Source organism: Adiantum capillus-veneris, chromosome 27, assembly GCF_014529385.1.
Source record: "Adiantum capillus-veneris isolate H3 chromosome 27, ASM1452938v2, whole genome shotgun sequence".
NCBI classification, from domain to species: Eukaryota; Viridiplantae; Streptophyta; class Polypodiopsida; order Polypodiales; family Pteridaceae; genus Adiantum; species Adiantum capillus-veneris.
In genome coordinates, this window is record NC_140957.1 from 38,308,250 (window position 1) to 38,325,065 (window position 16,816).

Below are 16,816 nucleotides of genomic sequence, written 5' to 3' on the forward strand. Positions count from 1 at the left end.
AATGAATAAAAGAAAGTACAATATATATTCAGACTCGATGGGATTCACATTCATAAATGAAGACGTAATTAAAAATTTTGGGCTCATTATGATAGGAAATCATAGAGCTATTATTATGGGTGCTAGCTTCTTCCACCTTTAAGCTTTTCATATGATTTTTATTTGGTGGGTTGATTAGTTCTAGAGATACTTTGTGAGTATATGGTAAAATTCGATGTATAGTATTGAGATGAGCATCTTGAAATTTGTGAAAGGCATAAAGGGTGTTTTGCAACTTGTGTAATGGTTACAGTTGCAACATATGATTGGCTACAATTGCAACCTATGATAGTTCAGTTTATCACTTAAAAGAATATATTTGTTAGCACATTGAAGGGCTGCAAGATGTTTCTACTTGTCTTCAAAGTTGCGTAGTGTCCCATAGATTTACAAACATTTGCAATTGTTTTACAAGATCCTTGTTTTAATATTCATTATCATTAATGTAATTCTTTTTAGTTGGTGGTATAAATGATTCGGTGAGCGATTAGTAAATACCAAAAGTTTGAGCACAAGTAAATGTTATGAAAAAGGGCCTTGAGTGAAAGTGATTGGTTGAAAATGATAAAGTCCCAAGGCCTACCTGCAATATGTAGGAGAAAAAGGAGGAGAATAATTTTAAGAGATGCTTAAAACACATTAAATATGTACATTGAAATAAAATTAAGATCAGAGAGTGATTTTCAAGTTGTGGTTTCCACATTTTAGGCCGACCTTTTTCTAGCAATAAATTTGCAAGCATCCCTAAATTCAAGAAATAATATCCCAACAATGAAAATAACATCTTGAACCCATTAAACACCTCCCTGGTTTTCCACTATATACACATTTTCCAAGATCATTAAGCATGAGCAAGGCATAAAAAACATAAAAAACAAAGCATGATGAGAATTAATCCACCGCACAAAATTTTGTATGCATTTAGTAGCCACATAGAGACACAACTACATCCAACAATCTCCAACCAAATCATCATTTAATTACGAAACATAAGACTCAGATCCCCTAAGTCTACTTGAAAAAGTTCATGATGCATGTGAAAAATTGACAGAAGAATGTGTACTGAAAAACAAAAACCAGCAAAGAATCAGTGGAAGTAAAGACATTTTCAATAACATTCCACATATTTATGCAATGACATAGTGCATCTATTTCCTCCAAAAGTATTGCATCCTGTTGGAAATGAGCAAGAGAGATGCTTGAAGTGGCTAAAGGGGGGCGGGGGGGGATTTGATATCATCAGTAGGCAAATGTTGTTGTGCCAAATTGCAAGATGAGCGCTTCTCCAAAAGAAAGCTTGCAACTGCCCAACAAAGACGTGGTGTTGAGAGAAGCCAGTTGTAGCAGCCTTCAATGACAACCTTTGACTCCCTTTCTAAGCCAGCTACACGAGGCACAATCAAATGCAACTGTGCAAACCTAATGATGGGAAAATGATCAGAAATTATTAGACATCATGAAAATCTTGATCAAAGCTCGAGTCACTCAACAAAGCATGCTTTAAAAAAAAAGATGCTTCGAGAGCTAGCATGAACCGATAAAGCAGACCTACATTGTGCATTGGGCTTTCAAGGCTCCAAAACATTAAGAATGATGCAGGCTACCAAGGCTAGCTCCACGTCTAGCTTTAAACTGCCAAGATATGGTAGAGCCAAAAGCCTTTCTCCACAGAAGCACCCTCTTCCAAGATATAATTTTGGGATGAGTTGTGTTGAGACACAGGTTCTCTGCTGCTCGAGTTTTTGACGAGCTTTTGAGAAGGGGATGCTGGTCTCATGCGCTCAAGTCTATGACTATTGAGAAACAAGCATTACCTGCACTGACTACCAATAGCTAAGGTGATTTTTCTTTACAAAGGTGACCTCTTCCAAGAGCAAGGCCTTCAACAGAGAGAACAAGATCTTATGGCGATCTTCATAGACATAAGCTCTTAGTGTTGGAGTCTTTGTGAGGAACTTGTGACAGGGGAGTGTTTGGCCTCATACACTCAAGGCTATAACTATTCGGCAGCGTGCATCCACTGCCCTGATGATCATGAGCCAAAGCAACTATTTCCATTGCTCTGCTACGCTCAATTGATAACCAACAACACCTATTCATCACCAAAAATAAAACAAAGCATGCACTTGGGGAAGATCGAGCAGCGATGCGTGTTGCAAACCACAAGGAAAAATCCACCATCGATACCCCTCTCTACCAAGACAACAGGCAACCTCTCAGGGTTTGCAAAGACTGCAACAGTGGCACGTCGAGGAAACACCCCCATGGATTCCACGGAGAGAAATAGGGTATTGCAAAGAGCAAGCGAAAAAAATCTACACATCCTAGGGTTACAAGGAACGCCTTGCAGAAGCAACTCACATCACTCACCTCAAAAGCCTCACACAGCCAACCTTCTTGAGGGTCTGCTTATTCGAATTTCCTGTTGCGTTTGAGCTGTGGAGCACCATTCGTGGTGCGGTCTTTTGCTACAGATGCGCGAAGTCGCGATGCCGCTCAAAGGGTTCGCACATGCAGCATATCACTAGCCGCAGCGGCTGCAATTGATGACGTGGCTTAAAGATTCCAGCCGCAGCGGCCCCAGCGCAATAGTAGGACTTTCGACATAGTCGCCCGCTGCGGGTGCGCGATTGTAGCTGGAAAGCCTGCTTCACCAATAGGGGCCAGGGGCTCCAGACAAAAGTCGGAAAACCAACACACACATGTGCGCAAAACAGATCCAGCGGCTTCGTCCGGATTAAGCGGAAGCTGGAAAACCTGAGGGGCTCACAACACATGTGCGCACCCTTTCAGAATGGCCATGCGTAGAGCTCCTTTTAGAGCCGTGAAGATTTGGAGTGGCTCCTCTACCCATTATAATTAGAATTTCAGATTACTTTTTCAATTTTGAAAATACATAAATAGTTTCATCTACTAACATAATATGACGTTCCAAAAGAGGGAGAGAGAGAGAGAGAGAGAGGACGCGTGGGGGAGACAGAAAGAGAGGCCGTGAACCTCAGGGGTCAGTCAGGCACGAGTCGGCCGCACGACAGAGCTTTGGATTCAGCTAGAACGGCAGCCTCAATTTGAAATGCTCTCTCTCCCCCCCCCCCCCCCCCCCCCCTTCTCTCTCTCTCTCTCTCTCTCTCTCTCTTTCTTTCCGCTTCTGCGACCCCCAATTTGAAAGGTTCTCTCTCTCTCTCTCATCACACATATCTGCACAGCCTTTGCGACAGAGAGGTGGAGGGAGGCATGCATAGCCTTGAGAGAGGTAGGCTCGATGATGGCATAACAGGTTGATGAGGGATGCAGGCTCCTACGAGCAGGTCCTCCTGTGGCATTCTCTCTCTCTCTCTCTCTCCCCTGTCCAATCAAAAGATTGGTGCAACTTCAAGTGTAGGCAGTCCTATTGCTTCAATGTGCTCAACAATGCTGCGATAGGACCTAACAAGCCACCTGCAGGTCACTATGCTTATATTCTGTCCCCGGTTTTTCAGCTATGCGCCCTGTTGAAGGAATACTGTGTTTTGCAGACATGCCGTCTTGGAAAGCAGCCACACAAAGAAGTCAATACTGAGATAAACAAATCAGGTACTGGGTTTGCTGACAAGTTGGGGAGGCACACGTCCACTCTCTGCGTCGTCAACAGACAGGCGACCCCAACCCCCTCTCACCTCCAAAGCTCTGCCCAGCTGTTAAATGATTGATATCCCCTTCCTGCGCCCACTCTCCAAGTAAGCATTTTCTCGGCCTTTGCCTTCTTGGGTTCTCTATCATGGAGCTAAAGATAACTATCAAGCATGTCAAAAGCAGTGAACTTTCAAAGTTCAAGAGCCTGGCAGTATGATGTGCAGATGGCAGGTCCACATCTACACTTCAGTATGCATTTCTCAAAAGCAACAAGTTGCCATCGTTTTCCTAAGGGTATGAATGTATGACATTAATGAAAGTGTATTTGTGTGTCTTTAGAAGCTGCATAAGATCTTCATACTGTCTTTCAATCTCTCTCTTTGGCCATATCTCTCTGCCATCATCATGCAATGTGTTCTTTTGGGACATGATTTAGTATGCTTGCTTGCCTTAGAATTTATTGTTAGTTGTGATTTTAAGTAGTGATTACTTTTGACGGGTTTGCTTGTACTTTGAAAAGGATTATTGCATGCTAATTTTATACGAGTTTGTAGATGTGGTTTTGGGCCCAACCTCGCCACTCAATAGTAATAATACATTGTAGCCCATACAGGGCTAGGGGCAGGACATGTGAACCAAGTTGGGGCTGTGTGGAGACCTTTTTGCTGGTGGCGTGATTGCGCACACAATTCATCACAATCATCACGCGCACAGATTTTGAGCCACTTGATAGCGAAGTAAATGTCTACTGACCAACTTTTGATAGGTGAGTGAAAAACAGTGATGTCACCATCTTGCCATTGATCATCCTCAATGCCATGTTGCCTTAGGATCATTCAACAACTTTGATGACAAGCTGGATGTGTGTGTGAAGCTCTACGCCGCTATCATCAGCATCATCTCAAGGATGAAAATGGGTGAGAAGCTCCAAGGAGTAGCTTCTCAATCATTGGCTTTGTTTTGTTTGTAGGTGAGAGATGGAGTTGAGGGGCTTTGGACCAATAGAGAGGCTCTCGCATGCACCATGTAGTACGGGGGGTGGGTTCACATGTTTGCAGGGGTCCCTCTCTCCTAGCTCTCTGTGACACACAACGCCATGCCGGCAACGTCCTCTATCTCCCATCTTCTGTAGCTACGCAGGCAGCACGAGGGAGATTGTTTGTCGCTCTATGGGTGCCAAATGTGGTGCACTTTGTAAAGCTCAAAAAGTGCTTGAGGAGGGGATGTCGTATCGATTTTCGGATATGTCGAACTTGGGCAGGGCCATGCAGCTTTGGGTTGCTTTTTGCAGATGCGAAGCGAGTGTCTCTCCAGATGCAATCACATATACTTTGGGCAGTTTTCAACTAAAGTGAGGGTGTCTTTCTTGGTGTCTATATAGATGCAATGATTGCAAGATATGTCCAATAGGGTGAGGGTGATGTATGCCAAGTGTGGTGCACTTCATAAAGCACAAAAAGTGCTTGAGGAGCTTCCTATCCGGGATGTCGTATCTTGAAATGCATTGATTGCGGGATATGCCCAACTTGAGCAGGGCCAAGGAGCTATGGGCTGTTTTCAGTGGCTGCAAAGCGAGGGTGCCTCTCCAGATGCAATTACTTCCGGCTGTTTTCAGCTAATACGAAGCGAGGGTGTCTCTCGAGGTGTCTCTCCATATGCAATGTTGTCTCATGGACTGCATTGATTGCAGGATATGTCCAACAGGATCAGAGTCAACAAGAGAGAGTTGTTTGTAGCAGATGCATGGTGAGAGAGGGCATCTCTCCAAATGAAATCACGTAAACTTGCACCTTGAGAAAGTCTGGATGTCGTCTCTCAAAATGCACTTAATTGCAAGAAAAACCCAACTTGGGCAGGGCTAAAGAGCTCTAGGTGTTTTTCAGCGTGTGCGAAGCGAGGGTGTCTCTCAAGATGCAATCACATACGCTCTGGGCTGTTATCAGCTAATGCAAAGCGAGGGTGTCTCTTTGGATGCATGTTGTCTCATGGAGTGCATTGATTGCTGGATATGTCCAACAAGGTTAGGGTCAAGAAGAAAATAACTATTTTGAGCAGATGCAGAGAGAGGGTATCTGTCCAAATGCAATCATGTACACTTGCACCTTGAGGGCATGTGGCATTACACAAGCGTGTCTTCAGGTTACACAAGGAGTGCATGGATTGCAAGATATGTCCAAATGTGGCTTTCTGTAGTGGATGTGAAGCAAGGGTGTCTCTCCAAGTGCAATCACATACGCTTTACGCTGTTTTTAGCTGATGCAAAGCCACGGTGTCTCTCCAGATGCATGTTGTCTCATGGAGTGCATTGATTGCAATATATGTCCAACAAGGTAAGGATTAAGAAGAAAAAGAACTGTTTTCAAAAGATGCAGAGAGAGGGCATCACGACAAATGCAATCACGTACATTGCACCTTGAAGGCATGTGGCATTACACAAGCGTGTCGTTGGGTTACACAAGGAGTGCATGGATTGGAGGATATGTCCAAATGTGGCTTTTTGCAGTCGATGCGAAGCAAGGGTGTCTCTCCAGATGCAATCACATACGCTCTCGGTTGTTTTCAGCTGATGCAAAGCCAAGGTGTCTCTCTAGCAACATGTTGTCTCATGTAGTGCATTGATTGCAAGATATGTCGTGCTTGCCACTGCCTTGGTCAACATGTATGCCAAATGTGGTGCACTTTATAAGCTTGAGGAGCTTCATGTCTTCGATGTCGTCTCTTGAAATGCACTGATTGAGAAATGGGCAAGGCCAAGGAGCTTTGGGTGTTTTTCAGTGGTTGCGAAGCAATGGTGTCTCTCCAGGTGCAATCACATAAGATCTGGGCTGTCTTCAGCTGATGTGAAGCGACGGTGTCTCTCTAGTTGTCGTCTCTTGAAATGCACCGATTGCGAAATGGAGAAGGCCAAGGAGCTCTAAGCATTTTTCAGCGGATGCGAAGAGATGGTGTCTCTCCAGATGCAATCACATACCATCTAGGGTGTTTTTAGCTGATGCAAAGCGAGGGTGTCTCTCCAGATGCATGTTGTCTCATGGAGTGCATTGATTCTAGGATATGTCCAAGAAGGTCAGGGTTAGGAAGAAAAAGAGTTGTTTTCAGCAGATGAAAAGAGAGGGCATTTCTCCAATGCAATCACGTACACATGCACCTTGAAGGCATGTGGCAATACACAAGCGTGTCGCTGGGTTACACAAGGAGCACATGGATTGCAGGATATGTTCAATATGGCTTTCTGCAATGGATGCGAAGCGAGGGTGTGTTACTGATGGAAGCAGCAACACCCTAGGCTGCAGTGGCAAAATACGGTTGCGAGCTTCCATGGTCGTGTCCCAGGAAAGGCACTGTAGATGGAGCAAAGCAAGCGCAGGAGGCTGAGGACTCTAGAGCAGAATCTGTGTACTTTAGAAATGATGCACGCAACAGTCAAGTAGGTCTTTGTGTAGCTTCCGTCTTGCCCAATTGCAAGCTGATCGGGCCCAAAGTGCCACCAAAGCGCCACACATATCGCCCTCTGTCAATGACTAAGCATTATGTTGCTCCTTACACCCACCAATTGAGCAAAGAAACCACGAGCTAACCTCCCATTTATGCATCCGTGCATGTCTTCAACTTCCATCCCCATAACAAGCCTGATTCTTTCATCTAGAGGCCAAAAGCTTCCCACATTTTGCCAAGGTGTCTCTCCATCAACATGTTGTCTCAGGGAGTGCATTGATTGAAAGATATGTCGTGCTTGGCACTGCCTTGGTCAACATGTATGCCAAATGTGGTGCACTTCATAAGCTTGAGGAGCTTCCTGTCTTGGATGTCGTCTCTTGAAATGCATTGATTGCGAAATGGACAAGGCCAAGGAGCTCTGGGCGTTTTTTAGCGGATGCGAATCAAGGGTGTCTCTCCAGATGCAATCACATACGATTTGGGTGTCTCTCTAGATGTTGTCTCTTGAAATGCACCGATTGCAAAATGGGCAAGGCCAGGGAGCTCTGGGCATTTTTCAACGGATGCGAAGCGATGGTCTCTCTCCAGATGCAATCACATACGATTTGGGTTATTTTCAGTTGATGCAAAGCGAGGGTGTCTCTCCAGATGCATGTTGTCTCATGGAGTGCAAAGAAATCATGAGCTAACCTCCCATTTATGCATCCGTGCATGTCTTCAACTTCCATCCTTATAACAAGCCGTATTCTTTCATCGAAAGGCCGAAAGGTTCCCACTTTTAGCCAAGGTGTTTCTCCAGCAACATGTTGTCTCATGGAGTGCATTGATTGCAAGATATGTCGTGCTTGGCATTGCCTTGGTCAACATGTATGCCAAATGTGGTGCACTTCATAAGCTTGAGGAGCTTCCTGTCTTGGATGTCGTCTCTTGAAATGCACTGATTGCGAAATGGGCAAGGCCAAGGAGCTCTGGGAATTTTTCAGTGGATGCGAAGCAATGGTGTCTCTTCAGATGCAATCACATATGATCTGGGCTGTCTTCAGCCGATGCGAAGCGAGGGTGTCTCTCGATGTTGTCTCTTCAAATGCATCGATTGCGAAATGGCCAAGGCCAAGGAGCTTTGGGCATTTTTCTGCGGATGCGAAGCGATGGTGTCTCTCTAGATGCAATCACATACAATTATTTTCAGCTGATACGAAGCGAGGGTGTCTCTCCAGATGCATGTTGTCTCATGGAGTGCATTGATTCCAGGATATGTCCAATAGGGTCAGGGTTAGGAAGGAAAAGAGTTGTTTTCAGCAGATGCAAAGAGAGGGCATCTTTCCAGTGCAATCACGTACACATGCACCTTGAAGGCATGTGGCATTACACAAGTGTGTCACTGGGTTACACAAGGAGCGCATGGATTGTAGGATATGTCCAAATGTGGCTTTTTGCAATGGATGCGAAGCGAGGGTATGTTACTGATGGAAGCAGCAACACCCTACGCTGCAGTGGCAAAATACGATTGCGAGCTTCAGCAAAATACGATCTGGGCTGTCTTCAGCTGATGCGAAGCGAGGGTGTCTTTCTATATGTCGTCTATTGAAATGCACCAATTGCGAAATGGGCAAGGCCAAGGAGCTCTGGGCATTTTTCAGCGTATGCGAAGCGATTGTGTCTCTACAGATGCAATCACATACCATCTGGGCTGTTTTCAGCTGATGCGGAGTGAGTGTGTCTCTCCAAATGCATGTTGTCTCAAGGAGTGCATTGATTGCATTGGAGAGATGCTCTCTCTTTGCATCTACTGAAAACAACTCTTTTCCTTCCTAACCCTAACCCTACGCTGCAGTGGCAAAATACGATTGCGAGCTTCAGCAAAATACGATCTGGGCTGTCTTCAGCTGATGCGAAGTGAGGGTGTCTTTCTATACGTCGTCTATTGAAATGCACTGTTTGCGAAATGGGCAAGGCCAAGGAGCTCTTGGCATTTTTCAGCGGATGCGAAGCAATTGTGTCTCTACAGATGCAATCACATATCATCTGGGCTGTTTTCAGCTGATGCGAAGTGAGTGTGTCTCTCCAAATGCATGTTGTCTCAAGGAGTGCATTGATTGCATTGGAGAGATGCTCTCTCTTTGCATCTACTGAAAACAACTCTTTTCCTTCCTAACCCTAACCCTACGCTGCAGTGGCAAAATACGATTGCGAGCTTCAGCAAAATACGATCTAGGCTGTCTTCAGCTGATGCGAAGCGAGGGTGTCTTTCTATATGTCGTCTATTGAAATGCACTGTTTGCGAAATGGGCAAGGCCAAGGAGCTCTGGGCATTTTTCAGCGGATGCGAAGCGATTGTGTCTCTACAGATGCAATCACATACCATCTGGGCTGTTTTCAGCTGATGCGAAGTGAGTGTGTCTCTCCAAATGCATGTTGTCTCAAGGAGTTCATTGATTGCATTGGAGAGATGCTCTCTCTTTGCATCTATTGAAAACAACTCTTTTCCTTCCTAACCCTAACCCTACGCTGCAGTGGCAAAATACGATTGCGAGCTTCAGCAAAATACGATCTGGGCTGTCTTCAACTGATGCGAAGCGAGGGTGTCTTTCTATATGTCGTCTATTGAAATGCACCGATTGCGAAATGGGCAAGGCCAAGGAGCTCTGGGCATTTTTCAGCGGATACGAAGCGATTGTGTCTCTACAGATGCAATCACATACCATCCGGGCTGTTTTCAGCTGATGCGAAGTGAGTGTGTCTCTCCAAATGCATGTTGTCTGAAGGAGTGCATTGATTCCAGGATATGTCCAAAAGGGTTAGGGTTAGGAAGGAAAAGAGTTGTTTTCAGTAGATGCAAAGAGAGAGCATCTCTCCAATGCAATCACGTACACGTGCACTTTGAAGACATGTGGCATTACACAAGCGTTTTGCTGGGTTACACAAGGAGCACAGGATTGCAGGATATGTCTAAATGTGGCTTTTTGCAACGGATGCGACGCGAGGGTGTGTTATTGATGGAAGCAGCAACACCCTAGGCTGCAGTGGAAATACCGGTGCGAGCTTCCATGATCATGTCCCGGGAAAGGCATTGTAGATGGCGCAAAGCAAGGGCAGGAGGCTGAACACTCTAGAGCATAATCTGTGTACTTTAGAAATGAGGTAGGCAGCCAATCAGGTAGGTCTTTGCGTAGCTTCCGTCTTGCCCAATTGCAAGTTGATCGTGCCCAAAGTGCCACCGAAGCGCCACACACCTCGCCCTCTGTCAATGACCAAGCATTATGTTGCTCCTTACGCCGACCAACTGAGAAAAGAAATCTCGCATTTATGCATCCGTGCATGTCTTCAACTTCCATCCCCATAACAAGCGTGATTCTTTCATCCAGGGGACGAAAGCTTCCCACATTTTGCCAAGGAGTCTGTCCAGCAACATGTTGTCTCATGGAGTGCATTGATTGCAAGATATGTCGTGCTTGGCACTGCCTTGGTCAACATGTATGCCAAATGTGGTCCACTTCATAAGCTTGAGGAGCTTCTTGTGTAACAGACTTGGACACTCCAAGTCAAGAATCAACCGCGACAGCACCAAATAACCACTTCAAAACAATTCACAGATCACAATAGATTTGCACTGGCCCGGCGGAGTTTCGTGCCTAGAGATATTGGCCCCAAAGACTGGCGCCCCTTTCGGTATTTCTTTTTGTATTAATCAATCATCAAAGTACAAGAGAGCGGTTAGGGTTTCACTCTCAGACTCTGCGTCTAGATGCTCTGAGAAGTGAGGCCCTCACCACTAATTTAAAGGTTACAAGGGATGCCCAAAAGCAGAGCCCCAAAAGCTTTTAAAATCAAAAGCATCAGTTCTCTCTCTCTTTCTCATTTAAGTAGAGAAAAAGCGAAATTTGCGTCGCTCATTATTTTCCAAATTTTTTCTAAAATAAATAAATAAATAAAATAATCCGTCTCCGTGATTTCCGAAAATTAGGGTTTTTGGCAAAATTTAGGGTTTGTAGGAATTTTAGGGTTTCTGGCAGAAATTAGGGTTTCTGTTGTCCGCCACGTCATCACTTTGTGACATACCCCCCTCTTGAAAGCATTGTAATCGACCGCGATTATGCCTGCAAAATCGACAAAAGCCATAGACCGTCTTAGCAGACACTGACTGTTAGTACCTACGTACTAGGAACGCACATCTAGCACATGTACAAAATCGACAGTCACATCACAGGACATCACATGACATTCAACATTCATTCGGATCTTAGACCATGATTTATCGGCAATGTAGCTAGTAATCACATCTAGGTCCAATCGGGACCTCATCGATGTCCGATTGACTAACCCCTATTGCAACCATGTCTATTCGAGATCAATCAGACCAAAATGCTGCAGTCATTTCGGCTATCAGTTCCTGCACTCACAAGAAGTCAAGAACAAATCAGTATCATAATCAGGAATTCCATTTCATAAAGTCATCCAGCAGAATACTGTCAGCTCTCAGTATCCCTGAAGCTCAAAGAGACATCAGTGACTTTAGTATCAAAATCGAGGCATCTGTTGACAAAGGAGTGGAGTGACTCCCCTCTTGTGCATCCCACTGCACCAGATCTCCGGCCAAGCTGAATTCTGGGTTCCGTTTGGAGTAGACTATGCTAAACCAAAACATCGAGGTAAAGTTTCACAATCCGAGGAGTATCTGCTAGGTCCTCCTCCTCCATCCACTTCGCATCAAATGCAGGAAAGTTCTTGAACTTAACCAAGAACCGCCTTCGGACTTTACCTTTCTTCGTATCATTATGTGCCAAAATCTGTTCAGGAACAAGGATCTCCTCGTTTTCTTCCACTTTGGGTTGCTCATCAGGCTCCCCATCATCAAGCACATCACCCTTAACAGGGTTCAAGAGACTCACATGCAATGCATTGTGAATCCTCCAAGTATCTGGCAGTTCCAATCGGAAGGAGACATCATTTATCTTGTCAGTAATCTGGAAAGGTCCGTAGTATCACATACTAAGCTTTGGAAAAAGCCTCTCCTTTCCCTGTTTCTTTCTTAGGCGTGCCTTCTCAAAAGTAAGAGCACCCAATCATCCTCCTTCAGTTTCCAGTCGCGACGATGGCGATCCGCTGCCTTTTTCTGTCGTTCTTGAGACTCCTGCAAAGTCTCGCGAACCTTGGCAAAAGCCGTATCCAAATCTCGCAAATATTCATCCGCTTCAAATTTCTAATCTTTCGTGCTCAGGAAGGATGGAACCTTCGCAGCAGTTTCAACAATCTCACATGGCATCTTCCCCGTCGAAGAGTGTATCGTGTTATTGTAGGCAAATTCCACCAAAGGTAAGTTCTTTTCCCATTGAGTCTTCTGATGCGAGATACAAGACTTCAATAAATCTAAAATCACTGAATTGGCAATCTCAGATTGCTCGTCAGTCTGCAAGTGGAACGATGACGAGAACTGCAACCGCGTGCCAATGTTCTCCCAAATTGCCTTCCCAAACAAACTCATAAATCTGGGGTCTCTGTCGGAGACAATCGTCTCAGGCGTGCCATGTAATCGGAAAATCATCGTGATCATTCTGTATTCTCGGGAGATAAAAAAAAATGAAATCCATTTCAATATTTTCCCAGGGGCGGGAGGGTATGGGTAAAGGCTGTAACAATCCCTGTGCCTTATGCCTGTCAAACTTGACCTTCTGGCATACCAAGCAACTGCGCACAAACTCTTCCATATCCTTCTTCAGTCTCCGCCAAAAGAAATCTCTCTCTACTCCTTTCATGGTGGTAGCAATGCCGCGGTGACCCGTAAAAGGTGGACAGTGGCAATCAATCATAACCTTTTCCCTCAACGGCTGTGTAACGCACAACATAGTCTTTTTCATCAAGTAGCCTTCCCGAAGGGAGTATCCAGCTACTGTCTCGCCATCCCGTATCCGTGTGAAAATATCTGCAAAATCTGTATCTGTGGCACACTGATCGACCATATCCTCGAAGCTCCTATGATGTATCGCGGAAATAGCCAGAACCAACGGTTTCCGAGACAAAGCATCTGCCACCACATTCTTCTGTCCTTGCACATGGACAATCTGGAAGTGGAACTGTGACAAGATGTTCACCCATCGCATCTGCTTTTCCGAAAGCTGCTTCTGTGACAAGAAGTAGCGCAAACTCTGATGGTCTGTAAAGACAGTAAAATCCGCTCCGAGTAGGTAATGCCGCCACTGAGTAAGAGCGTGGATAACCGCCAAAAGCTCTTTCCCATACATCTGTGCTGTCATCTGCGGCCTAGAGAACAAACGGCTCTCGTAAGCTATGACATGGCCTTCTTGCATCAAGACCGTACCCAGACTACGACCACAAGCATCACAAAATACTTCAAATGACTTCTGCAAGTCCGGCAAAGCCAAATCTGGTCCTGTAGTGAATTTCTCTTTCAATGTCTGAAAGGCAGTCACCTCTGTGGGTCCCCACGAAAAAGGTACTCCTTTCTGTGTCAAGATATGCAAAGGGGAAGCAACCTCTGCAAACTTTCGTATGAACCGCCTGTAGTACGAACACAGTCCCAAGAAGCTTCTAACTTCATGGACATTCCTCAAATCGGGCCAATCACGGATAGTCTCTATCTTGGCCGGGTCCATTCGCACTCCTGCTGCTGACACAATGTGTCCCAAAAAGTGTATCTCTAGTAGGAAAAATTCACTTTTCTTTGCATTAATCACTAACGTGTGATCTCGTAATGCCTGAAAGACTTGAAGCAGATGATCTCTGTGTTCTGCCTCATTCTTGGAGAAAACAATGATGTCGTCAAAGAAAGTGCCAACAAATAGCCTGTACTCTCGAAAAATCCTGTCCATCATCCGGTTAAATGTCGCAGGAGCATTGGTTAAGCCAAAAGGCATCACCAAAAACTCAAATAACCCAAAAGTCGTCCGAAAAGCTGTCTTGTAGACATCTCCTGGCGCTATCCTGATCTGATGATATCCACTCTTCAAGTCAATCCTGCTAAAGCACGAGGATCCCTGTAACCTGTCGAGTATATCATCGATCCTAGGAATCGGAAATCTGTTCTTGATGGTGATTTCGTTGAGAGTGCTATAATCCATGCACATTCTCCAAGATCCGTCTTTCTTCAAAACCAACAACACTGGAGAGCAATACGGTGAAGTACTAGGCTGGACAAGACCCTTTTCCAAGAGGTCTTTCACTGAGTTCATAATCTTTTCATTCTGTACTCGGCTCACATGATAAGGTGGCCGATTCGGTGGCGTGCTTCCAGATATCAGATCAATGGTATGATCTTCAGAAAAAAAAAAAATCTTGGCGTTCTTTTCTTCAGGTCAAAACATATTCAACCTTTATCCATCGTTCAGTTCTCCCAAAAGAATGAGTAAGAAAACTGAAGTTGATCAAGTACAATCTCTAAGCCCTTCATTTATCAAAGTCGCTTTCTCGGCCCGGTAGTCAACCACGGCGTAGTTCTTGTGGTACCAAGGGATCCCGAGTAGAACGTCACTCACGTGCCCTGAACACCCCTATCATTGCAAACGAAGTTTGCCAATGCTCGGTGTAATGGCAACATCCCATCCGGGTGCCAATCGAACTACCTCCGCCTGCGGCGTCAGTCTGTCGGGCGTAGTTCCAAATCGAGCCGCCAATTCCAAGTGAAAAGAAGTTGGCCTTGGCTCCTTCAAAAGAGCTTCCTGATCCTTCGCTTTGCCCCGAAAGCGGCAAAGTTTGTACTTTCATTCATTAGATTCGGTGCAGGTCCCACGCCATGTGGTACCAGTTATGCTTTTCTATTTGCCTTTTCTGCCACATTCCTCAGCTGCTCTCGAACTCTCAGACCTGTCGTCGTCTTTATCAGTGTGTTCTTTCTGTGCCTTATCAGGGCACTTTGCGGAAATATGTCCATGTTCCCCGCATCCAAAGCACTTCCCCTCTCTGATGAAGCGAGCTCTCTCCTCAGGAGTAAGCTTGGGTCGTGCATCCTTTTTTTTCTCTGGGTTGCTCTTTTTCATTCTACTTTCATTCCCAGAAGTCTGTTCGGCTCGTTGTGTCATGGCCTCATCTGTGGGGTAGGTCAGACTGCCAGAGTGAATGGCAAAGCCCTGCTTCGCATGACTCATCAACTCCTGAATAGAAGCTGACTTCTGTTCCAAGCAGTGATCTCGGATCTCTGTAGGTAGACCCAAGGTAAACCGCTCAATCTGTTCTCTGAACGAGATCTTCTTGAATGAAGAGGCGGGTAGAAAAGAGCTCCAGAATCTTTCACAATAAGCATTGATTGTATCCTTCTTGGTCATCCGAAGATGGTTCCAAGCAGCTCGTATATCTCGCTCAAACTCTTGAGTCAACAAAGAAGAAATAAAAAGCCTCTTGAATTTCAGCCATGTAACTGGCACAGTCTTGCTTAATAGAATCGTGGACCACCAAGTGCGAGCATTCCCCTTAAAATAAGAGGCAGCTCTCCGAATCTTGGAGTGCTCTGAATAGCGTCCTCCCGCGAAAGCGATGTCAAACTGTTGTATAAAAGACAAAGCCTTCGAAGCATCTGAGTATCTTGAAAAGTATCAAACTTGATCGAGTGGCCACCTTCCTTAAACTCTCGGACTTTCTTGCTTTTATCTTCGAGAAAGTCATACTGGTTGGCTTTGTAAAAATTCTTCTTGTTCGCATAAAACTTTCCGTCATTGGAATCTGAGCTGTCTGTAGACGAGTCCTCAATAGAACTGTCAGTCTCTGGGCGAGATTTAGCCTTCTTTGCCTTTTTCTTGCCCTTTCTGAAGCTTTGTTTCTTGCTTCGCTTTTTGCTTTTCATGTGTTCTTCGCTCGAATCCGAGGAGCTAGAAGAACTATCAGAAGAAGAAGAAGAAGAAGAAGTAGGTAAGCCTTCAAACTTGACACGCTTCTTCTGTTTCTTTGCCTTGTCGAATGTCGACTGACGACCCAAATAACCTGGAAAGTCAGTGCTTTTCTTCTGCTTTTTACCGTGCTTTTTGGCTTTCTTTTGCGTGTCAAAAAGCTAAGCAATCCGTGCATCAACCACGTTCTCCAGTTCCTTCTCCGTATATTTCTTGGGGGCAGAAGGTTTCTTGAGAGCGGGTTTCGGGAGTGGTGTTGTGGTTCTCTGCCACTCCATCTGTACCTCTTTCAAAGAGGTTTGGTTCATATATTTTGCCATCTTCGGGTCCTTGGCAAAATTGAGCATCATCTTTGTTGCATCGCCGATCAACTGGCGACGCTCTATCTCTCGTCGCTCTGCCTAAGTAGGCCAAGGCGGGCCATACTCTCTACCTGAATCTTCGTTGTGATCCCAACCCGCATCTCCAGATGCAGAGGGAGTCGACTGATCATTGCCTGAAGCCATAGGTGCCGCGGAAAAAAATTTCGGGGATCGGATTTCCCGTAGAAGAGAAATCGGCCGTGCTCTGATACCATTGTAACAGACTTGGACACTCCAAGTCAAGAATCAACCGCGACAGCACCAAATAACCACTTCAAAACAATTCACAGATCACAATAGATTTGCACTGGCCCGGCGGAGTTCCGTGCCTAGAGATATTGGCCCCAAAGACTGGCGCCCCTTTCGGTATTTCTTTTTGTATTAATCAATCATCAAAGTACAAGAGAGCAGTTAGGGTTTCACTCTCAGACTCTGCGTCCAGATGCTCTGAGAAGTGAGGCCCTCACCACTAATTTAAAGGTTACAAGGGATGCCCAAAGGCAGAGCCCCAAAAGCTTTTAAAATCAAAAG

At 45.2% G+C, this 16,816-nt stretch overlaps 1 long non-coding RNA gene across 3 annotated transcripts in view; it reads left to right on the plus strand.

The window, feature by feature from the left end:
* The first annotated feature begins 2,979 nt into the window (after positions 1-2,979).
* Positions 2,980-16,816, plus strand: part of LOC147421800 (uncharacterized) — a 36,781-nt gene continuing 22,944 nt past the window's right edge. Inside the window, exons 1-3 of one of the 3 annotated variants that reach the window (XR_015186799.1) lie at positions 2,987-3,483; positions 3,555-3,945; positions 4,265-6,420. This is a non-coding gene — a long non-coding RNA (uncharacterized LOC147421800). Of the gene's footprint in view, positions 3,484-3,554; positions 4,039-4,264; positions 6,421-16,816 lie in introns of those variants that run through there. The other 2 variants (XR_015186798.1, XR_015186800.1) reach the window with 2 other exon arrangements.